We start from the raw sequence: 9,948 nt of genomic DNA, 5'->3' as shown, positions 1-9,948 counted from the left end.
AATACATTTAATGGAATATATAGCTGCCGCTGCTTCGGGATAGATAACGGAAGTGGTGAACGAAACAAACGTTCGGATTACAATTTAATATACCGTGAAATGTATTCTTCGGTTCGCGCGCGTCACGCGGGTGAAAAAAAAAAATAAAATCTCCGGCTGTGGGGAGAGATCGTGTTTTGTTCGCCGACATATTAAAAACGACACGTGGACACATTTCTATATGCATCGAAAGTAATTACTTTTTCAAATCAGATTATTTTTTTGCGATTTTTTTTTTTTTTTCATAGAGTGCGTCACGCACAATTTTTCTTCCCACCGATTTTGTGCGTACACGCGACAAATAATTAAGGTATGCAAAAATTTCACGCGAAAGTTTATAAAATTGCCATCTATGTTAAAAACGAATGAAGAGAACAATATTCGAATGCGGACGCCCACGCGCGTACGTGGAAGAAAGAATGTACGTCCGTACTTTTTCGCGCAGCGCGCGCGCGCATTTTCCAGTTATGAATAATTCAGTGAAACTTAGCAAAAGCACGGATATCTTATCTGTTATCTTATCTTTGTATATATCTCTCGTGAAAAAAAGATGGATTGGATTGGTATAAAAGCTGGAAAGATGCGTTCTTCTATATATTCTTACATTCGCGTACACGGCAGACTTTTTGTATTCTTTTCGATAAAAAGATGCGGGCTTTTGATCTGTGATTTTTCTTAGGTTCAAACAAATTGCACACCTCGAACGTGTCTTAATCATTTAAACCGCCGGCATTTTTCCATTAAAATTGTGTTTTTTTTCTCAAAAATTCGTGTATATTAATAACACACACGTTATACGGAATCTCGAGGTTTGTATGAAGCCCCAAAAGAGAGGCTTTTGCCGAGGGGAACGGAGGTCACGTATAGAAAACATTTTTTTTCTAAAAATCGCCATATTTTAGTTTCCCGCGGTTATCGCAATTTTGAGTGTAAATCTGTGAAATTTTGAACTTATGAGTAATACTGACGATACGACCGAGTATAAATATATGTACAGGCTACTATCAAAAAATAGCGTAGAATGAATGGAAAAAACTTTCTCAGTTTTTTGCACATTATTCAGTATATTTATATTTTTGTTATATTTCACATATATTCTATAATTTGTATTCTTCTGTTGATGAAATTCGTAGAATATATGGTAGAATCGCGCACAGTATTTGACTTCCATCTGCATGCGCGCGCGCGCGTTGTGTGTGTGCGTGTGTGTGTGTAAGTGAAATAAGCGAAGTATTGTTTAAATCTATGATGAACTAAAAAATAATACTGTAATTAATATTTGGCAAATATAAATAAACACACGTGTTTACATATACACTTACTATATATTTACTACGTATGTATTAATTGATATTTTTACGACCAATTAAACACTTTGGAAATATAAAAATATCAAAGCTCCGAAAGAGGCTTTTGCGGCGACCTAAAGATTAAAAAAAAAAAAAAAAAAAAAAAAAAAAACGAGAACACGCGCGCGATTCCTCGATACTGAATTTCCTCGGTCGTTGCAATAATTCATTCCCGTCTTTTCTCGGCGAACTTAATCACTTTGGACTTAGACCCACCTGGCATTCTCGCCGAATGTAATATTTATACAAAGCTAGTGCGTGTGTTAATTGCACCGCATCGAGAGAAGCGGGCGGAGAATTTAACTCGGCGAAGACCGCGCGCTTGCGCTGCTCTCGAAGATTGTTAATTTGGGAAAATCCGTGTAATTTCGGCCGAGTCAAAAGCAAGCAAAGCAATTAACGCGTAAGGGAGAGAAAGACGCGCGTTCTCGCCGAAGAACATTTTTTTCGAATAACGCGCAAATCAGATCTTGCGTTGCGCGCAATACAAGATCGCGCAAAATATATTGTATATGCGAAAATGTTTGACAAGAAACCGGAATTGAAAGAGAGCTGGTCGCCGTTTTACACCGGGTTGCACAATGCGTCGGGGAAAAGCGCTAAAATCACGTTGGCGAGAGAAAACTTACGCGTTCGAAAATTCCTAAAGGATACGAGAATCAGCCCGTGAAAACGGAATAAGCTCTTTTTGAACGTAATACGTTTGGGTAACGCGAAACTGTGCGGAAATCGAATTACTTATTTCACGCGCAAACGCACAACGACATGCATTATAGTCATGTATAAGCAATCGCAGCTTTGTAAGCTACTGTGCTTCTCTATAGAAAATCTCCTATTGTTTATTCATCAGGCTTCGGTGCGCCAAAACAATGGCACAGTCTGAAATTTCGAAATGATAGCAAGAGAGATTTCCTGTCATGCGGTGATAGACACGCAACGCTAAATATCACCGCAAGTCAGCAAGGATTTGTTTTCACGGACCGGCTCTCTTCATTAAAATCATCACATTTAACTATTTTTTCTAAACTCCTACATTTCTGAACGCGGTATCGAAAAATCCGTTATTTAAAATTCGACCGGAAACACGTTTTGTTCGCGATAAAAAAAAACTCTATACAAAGATTAAAAAAAAAAACAAACAAACAAACAAAAAACAAAAATCGAAAACTCTCGAATTAAAATTGAACGAAATCACAAAGCCGGGTCTGCTTTCAAATGTGGCAAGACACGGTTCTCGTTTTCGTCGCGGCTTCGTGATTGGAACGCCATGGATTTCGAGCCACCCTGTACGCGTATGTGCCCCGTGTGGTGTGGTACGCATATTTCCAGCGCACACGCGACCACCTAATAAGCTTTATTTGCCGTGTGCCGGCGCACTTTATTTACGACAGCGCCGCACAGCAACACGAAGTCGGCGTCGTCGTCGTCGCCGCTGCCGCCGCCGCCACCGCCGCCGCCACCGCCACCGCCGCCAACAGCGTAAATATCAGCTGGCATTATTAATATCCCGAGGTAATTTCGCGTAATTGAAAATGCCTAAGAAGGGTGGCACACCATTTTCACCGTCTCTCTTTCTCTTCCCGCGCCATCCTCTTTTCTGGATGTCTCTCCCTCCGTCTCTCTTTTCCTCTTTTTCTTCGTTCACATTTTTCGCGTTCTTTTGAACTTAACGACGCTTTCCTTCTCTTCCTCCCTCTCTCCTTCCCTCTTTGTCTTTCTCTCTCTCTCTCTCTCTCTCTCTTTCTCTTTTTCTCTTTCTCTATCCATCTATCCATCTATCTCTCTTTTTCCCGCCGTTTGCGCGCTAGAATCAACAAAAAAACACGCGGGACAATATTGTTTTCCAGTAACAGGTTCGGTTTTCCGTGCGCGCGGTGCACGTAACATTTATAACACTGTTTTACTTTTTGCGGGGATCGCGGTGTAAACGAATTATGCAGCGGTGCGCGAACGAGAAGTGCGCGAGTGCGAATTGCGCGAGACACACTCTATATATCACGAGCGTAATTCATTTACACGGATTTTTCGTAAAAAAAAAAAAAGGAAGAAGGAAGAGGAACGATTGCGTGGAATATGAGAGAGAGAAAGAGAGAGAGAGAGAGAGAGAGAGAGAGAGAGAGAGAGAGAGAGAGAGAAATGTTGCCATAATACGTGGAGAGGTTTGTTTTAATGAAAAATGTGATGCTCGCGCTTTATTCAGACGCGTTTTATGTGTAATTTTTCTTGAAGAAAAACACCGGTTAAAGCTCTCGTTAAAGCGTCAAGCGTGATTTTCCGGCAACGCGCGCTCCGCTCAAAGGTGGGAGAGGAGGGAGGGTCGATGGTAGCTGCGGGCACTCTTTGTTGTCGAAGAGTTAATATGCAAAGCACATTTTAATGACATTAAAAACTTGCCAATGAAAGAGCATATACTTTTATGCAAATACGGCTTTAACGCGCAAACCGATCATAATCAATGTTGAAGTGAGCTGCCGCTCTTATACGGCAACGCGACGACAAAGCGACGGCAAATCAGTGTACAGATTAACTATGTATGTAAATGGAAAAGGTTCTGGTTTTAAAACGCCGCGTTCTCCGCGATCGACGAGCCCCCCGCCCCTTTCCGTTGCCGGTGATGAGACAGCTCCATTTTTAACAAGCTCGCTCGTTAATCCGCCGAATTGCGAAACAACGGCCGTCACACGTTGACTCGCAAACTTCATTTGTTATTCATGATTGACGAATTTACTAAAATATGTGTACATATAGGAACGAGAATTAATTTTAAGGATTTTGGCTTCACGTAAATCGATAAATCTCGCGTATTTTCTCTTCTACGTTTAATAATTAACGTAAATATTATTTGTTACACGATAATGCGAATCTCACACACGCGCCGCTTTTCGTCTCTATTTTACGGAAAGAAAAAAAAATTGAAACGCAAAATTATCGCGAAATGCGCGCGATTTGCTGCGCGGTGAAAATTATTATAGACGTGCTCCAACGCGTAATGAGGGGAGGGGGGGGGCGTAATTTTAATTCTGCTCGAAAATATCGAATCCGGGGCGCGTGTTTATGTGTCAAAAGATAAATTATATCACTGCTTAATCCCCACGGCTGTTGGAATTCATATAAAACGGCGATCGTTCCAAACAATTAAAAAACTTATCGAGCGACCGGGCGCGTAAAAATAATACATCGGCGCGTATACGCGGGGGACGTTGCGCGTGGCAAGTTGCTCGTTTTCGCTTTCGCCGATGGTTCGAGTGGAATCGCCAGCTGATAGGTACGTGTGGTGGAAGAGTTCGGATCTTGTGCCCGGGCTCGGACGTGTGCGCTAAACGAGTGATAAATCGCGTCCCGCGATATAAGCTTTTCGTGTAGAAGCACGTGATTTCGCAGTGACTGTATTTTCCCCATGATGCATTGAGAAAGCTCGACGCGTCACGAATGATCGACCGACTAGGGATACGGGTCGCGAGGTCCCCGGCTGCAAATTTCCCCGCCTCTCTTTCTCCCACACGCGCTTTCTCTCTCTCTCTCTCTCTCTCTTTCTGCCTTTCTCCGTATCTCTTGCTACATCTCTCATTCCCTCGCGCGCATCGCGCCCGCTCTTCCGCGCTCTTCACCTATTTACTTTGCGCTTTATCTCGTTACGCTTCGTATTCACTGTCGCCCGAGCGAAGCAAAATATGTACGTCTTTTTATCGGCTTTAAAGTCCCCGCGCATTAAAGTCGCGTAAAGTGAGAGCGCGGAAAAGGGAATACGACACGCGCGCGAGGCGGTTGTTTTTTTTTTCTTCCTTATACACATATCATTTATATGGGGAACATATCAAAGCGCACAAACTCTCTCTCTGTTTGATTTGCGAATAATATATCGTCTACTTGCTCGCGCGCGCGACTTTGAATCGAGGGAAAATTACGATACGCGCGAGGTACTCTGCGATTTTGTCAATTAAAGGAGATTATACGGAAGGCTCTCGATGTTAAAGGGTCTAAAGTGACGTCGCGCGCATTCCGGCGTCATGCAAAATGCAGAGAGATGCCGAGCCTCCGCTTTCCCGGTTTGGGACGGACGTCGGGTCAGAAGTCGTCGTACAATTAATTAATTACTTAATAATTAATTCGGCCCCGCGGGAAATCATCGTGCGCCCGGCAAAGCAACGAATCGAAACGCGGCGTCGAGTAATTTCGCAAGGAGCTTCCGCTGTGTCCTTCTCCCCGGTCCTTAATGCCGCTAGCTTCCTTTCCTCCCGCGCTCATTCGCTTTCTCCCGCTTCCTTCGTTCTCAAGAAGCAAATTTATTCAGTTTGCAGTTCGGCCTAAGAGCGCTCTACATTTTAATAGATAATTACTACGGATAGAAATTCCGAATCGCTCTCTTTGGTAAATGTGCGAGGCCGCGCGCGCTCACACACACACACACACACACACACACAATTTCTACCGCCGTGTACACACAGATATTTATTTGCCGTTCGCTTCAACTCCCACAAGCAACTAGTACGACAGAACTTTGATTATGCGTGTTTATGATTATATTGATTACCTGGAACGTTTTCAGAGACGTCTGTTAAAGACGAGATTGCATTGCGCGACCACCAGAGTTAATTTGTTAAAAGCATCCGCGCTTTCTCGTTGAAAGTCAATTTATTAATTTTGTTTTTTTTTGTATGTAAATACAAAAAAAAACAAACAATATGCTTCTCGCAAAATTACAATAACGTGCGATTGAAACGTCTCGAACTTATACTGATTATAGCGACTCAAAACAGTTTACTCTTGTTGCGTTTCGATTCTTGTATACGTAAAACTGAAGAAGATCACAAATTCATTGATGAAGCATGGTTTTTTGCAAACACATAAAATCTTGTTATGCCGCAGCGCATACAACGCTGACGGATATTGATAGATTGATAGATCGCTCAAACTGACCGGGATAGCTCAATTCCGGCCGTTTTATGGTTGCTCAGTGGCCTAAACGCCATTCGGCGGATGATATCCGCGTAGTAGCGAGGAGCGAAAAGAGAGATAGAGAGAGAGAGAGAGAGAGAGAGAGAGAGAGAGAGAGAGAGAAAATATCAGCGATGCGCGCGTTTCGTTCGTTATGCCGTTTTTCAGCCTATTTCGCGTATCAGATCACCGGATAGAAATTCCGAACCGCTCTCCCGGTTGTACACCATCGGGGCGAATGATTTTTTGTAAAAATCATCGTGCCCCGTGTGCGCGATCCCAAGTTTCTTTGTCGCGCTTACGAGAGAACGGCGGCGTAGAAAACGTCCGCGCGCACGGACAAAATTCGTTTTTTTTTTTGGACGTGCGTCACGATAGCGATAATTTCTCCGCTCGAGACGCGGATTTATTTTGTATATATATATAATAGTTTACGCGCGCATCCTTCGCGAGAATTGGGCGTGGTACGCCTCGGCGAACCATCGAAACGAGCGCCTGCGCTTTTATCGATCCCGGCGTTCAATTTTGCAGATTTGTATTATTACAGGTAACGTTCAAACATTTACGCTCGCGCAAATGTGTGCAGATTGCATAACAATCACGCGGTGAATTATTAAGTCGCTTTTTGCATGCGTGCGCGTACGTTACGCATGTGTGTGTGTGTGTGTGTGTGAGTGTATTAATCAGACATAGTATCTTGTTCGATGAAAGAAACATTAAAATCCTAATTGATCCAATTAAGTAACTGCGCCTAATTAAGTAATCGAATGCTGTTCGAGAACCTGCACATGTATGTTTGCGCTGCTTGTTATTAATTACTCAATTCCAAACGAAACGTGTTCTAAAATAAATGTGTTGCAAACGATGGAAATATTGCAACGTTTTTGTTTTTGTTTTTTTTTTTTGATTTTTTTACAAACTTTTTGTACACCCGATGACGTTACGCTAACTCGAATAATCTTGGACGTCGCGATTCTGTCGTTATTCATTAAATTTTCTTTCAACGATCGAAAAATTCCGGGGGGGTTTAAGTTTCGCGTCTTGACTTAATGATCTGGAATGTCGATGGAATATCGGAGACTAATTAGGACGTGTTCTCTAATGGACCACGGTGATATTTTTACTCCGAGAATCGCTAAAAGCGAAGTCAGAGATTTCAATGAATCGGGTTGTCGCCTCGACGACATTGAGGTGAACTGATCGCATTGACGATTCTCGAACGTTATCCGCGAAAACTTCTGGAATTGAAGAAATAACGCGTTCAAGTCAAACTCGCGATGTGCGACCGACAGACGAATGGAAGGTGGGGGGGAGGGGGGGAGTAGAGGAAAAACGGACTTTTCTTTTGTGTCGCGGCGCGCCGATATTATGTTCACTGTCAACGGCCGCCGCGAATCGTTGATCGATTAATAAAAATGTTAATCAGTCTCATTAAAAGTTGGCGATTATAATTCGCAGTCATAGCTCGCTCTCTCGTATTGAGTATCTGGTTTAGAGACCTACGCTCGCGATATATATATATATATATATATATATAAAAAATATAAAAATATCCTCCGCAGAGAATGTCAAAAACCTTGTATACACCATTACAAACGTTTGTCACGGCGAAAAAAAAAGCGTTGGAAAATTAATTTGGTAAAATTTCAAGCACACACGCACACACAAGCGGAGCACATGTCGAAAAATAGATCGGCTCTCTTTTTCCAGGTGTAATTTTACATAGCCAAAATATTTACGAACAATTTGAAATTTGATGAACTAAAATTCTCCGGTAAAAAAAAAACAACTTTTTAAACTTTTATATTGATTATTTGTATTTGTATAACACTTTTGTTTGTTTTGTTGTTAATAAATTAATGCGTCAAGAACGCTGAACGCGTCAAAAGCATGAAACATATGTACAAACAAGCAATAACACACCAATGTAATACTGACCGTCAAATCCACTAAACTAATAATCTATCATCAAATTAGGTTACTTCGGTATAATTATTTTGTACGCGCGTTTGCGCGCGCGCGGCTATCGTATTTTCGAACATATCGATACATGTATATTTATGGAATTTCTCAATTTTGGGGCATTTCTCTCTCTTGCTAAAATTTTGCAACGTATTATTCTATCTATTACGTACATTTATTTGAGAAACGTTATTTCGGCAAAACTACAATCATTTCTCGCCCCGTCTAATATTTCAATCTCGAATTAACTCTCGATTACAGGAGCCATTTGAATTTATCAATTTTGCATTAATTCTTTACACTGCGGTTGCAATAAAAAGATGTGAATACTGTTATCCGATAATAGGATTAAAAAAGCTGGAAACCGGCTTTAAATCTGGCATTTAATGAACGTTTTGGGCAATCCCTATCGTTAAATATTGAGCCGGGACGGCAAATACGAAAAGCATGCGTGTGAGCTGCGCGTGCACGCGTATAATGCGAACAAATAATCAGATATTTCAACAATCTCCCCTCCTCCCCATCGTTGCGCTTCGTCATCGGCCCCGAAGCAATGCCGCTGTTGATGTGTATAATCAACCAGTTGACTCTTTAATGAGCGCTGATCGCTTCGGAAAATACCGCGAAACGGTATTATTGCCGTACTCGCGATGACATTATCACGTCGCATCTTCCACCTCGGTTCTCTTTGTTTCCGTTGAATTCGCGGATTTTCTCTCCGTGATAGAAAATTTCGATTTTAAGTATTTTTAATCGCGACTGCGTTACGTGTGTGTGTGTGTGTGCATCGCACGCGCGTGTGTTGTTGTGTGTGTGTGTGTGTGTTCTGGTTTTATTCCGTCCAGAGCTTTTCCGAATTGCTTAATTAAACATCGAAATGCTGTCGACTTCATTAGGAACGAGTTTAAAATAAAAGCATCACGTTCCCGGATGTTATTAGCGCTAATGAGAAGTGCACAAATAAGTATGTGAAGTACACGTATATATATATATGTATACATATATGTATATATTTTAAAAACTTTTTCCGTGCCGGATGACTTTTACAAACGCGCGCGCGCGCGCGCACACACACACACACATACACGCCGCTCGCATTCTCGTCATAGACCGAAACTACAAAAACTAAATAAATTGTTGGAACAAAAACCCAAATCTCCGTTGAAATAACAGGCAATCTGTCTGTTTGGCAAATGATACGCTGATAAGAACCGAGAATGAGTTGCTTGATGCTCAATGAAAAAAAATTACGGATATTTTTATCCGCAATGGCATGTCGAGTGTCGTATAACGACCGCGTTTATGGGTTAAGAGTGCTCCTTTCCCTCCCCGGTGTGCCGCAGTCGCGTGTAAAAAACAATTGCGAGTTCGAGGGGGGCTCGCGTTAATCCTCCTCGACACGCGACTGTCGCGGTGTCTAATTTTCTCGACTTTTCGTCATTTTCACAATTTCAGAAATACATCGTCTCAATTACACGTGTGCTGCACACACACACACACACACACACACACTGGATCAAATATCTCTTATTGTCGAACAATTCGATCGCGTTAAACCGTGCAAGAAAACGACACACTCTCGGACCCAACAATATTAGATCCCATTTTGATGCGTATTACACGACGAGGTTGGCGCACGTGGTGCGGCGCGGTTGCGGAGAAT

This window comes from Pseudomyrmex gracilis, unplaced genomic scaffold (genome assembly GCF_002006095.1).
Source record: "Pseudomyrmex gracilis isolate BER0280 unplaced genomic scaffold, ASM200609v1 scaffold_145, whole genome shotgun sequence".
Classification (NCBI taxonomy): Eukaryota; Metazoa; Arthropoda; class Insecta; order Hymenoptera; family Formicidae; genus Pseudomyrmex; species Pseudomyrmex gracilis.
Note: the sequence above shows the minus strand (reverse complement) of the source record.